This window comes from Suricata suricatta, chromosome 4 (genome assembly GCF_006229205.1).
Source record: "Suricata suricatta isolate VVHF042 chromosome 4, meerkat_22Aug2017_6uvM2_HiC, whole genome shotgun sequence".
NCBI lineage: Eukaryota > Metazoa > Chordata > Mammalia > Carnivora > Herpestidae > Suricata > Suricata suricatta.
Window position 1 is genome coordinate 3,930,309 of NC_043703.1, and position 333 is coordinate 3,930,641.

Genomic DNA, 333 nt, shown 5'->3' on the forward strand with positions numbered 1-333 from the left:
GCCCCCCCTAGTGGTCAGCACCGGGCACAGGCGCAGCCTTTTGTCCTCACAAACGGGGACCCGGCTGGGACCCAGGCCAAGTTCTCTCACGCCTTCAAGTGCTCCCTGTCAGAAATTAAACCACCTGCAAAAACAGATTAATTTTTTTAATCCATGAAAGTATTATCCAGCGACACTTAAGACTGATGCTTGATGAAGAAAAGTATGTCTTCAAATACTTGAATTAAAAGTGATCATTTTCAAAGGTCAGTCTAGCCCAAAATTAGCTTCAAGAAATCATCATTTTCCTTTTATTGTGCTCCTTTCCTCCTTTCGAAAGAAGGTGTCTTTTTT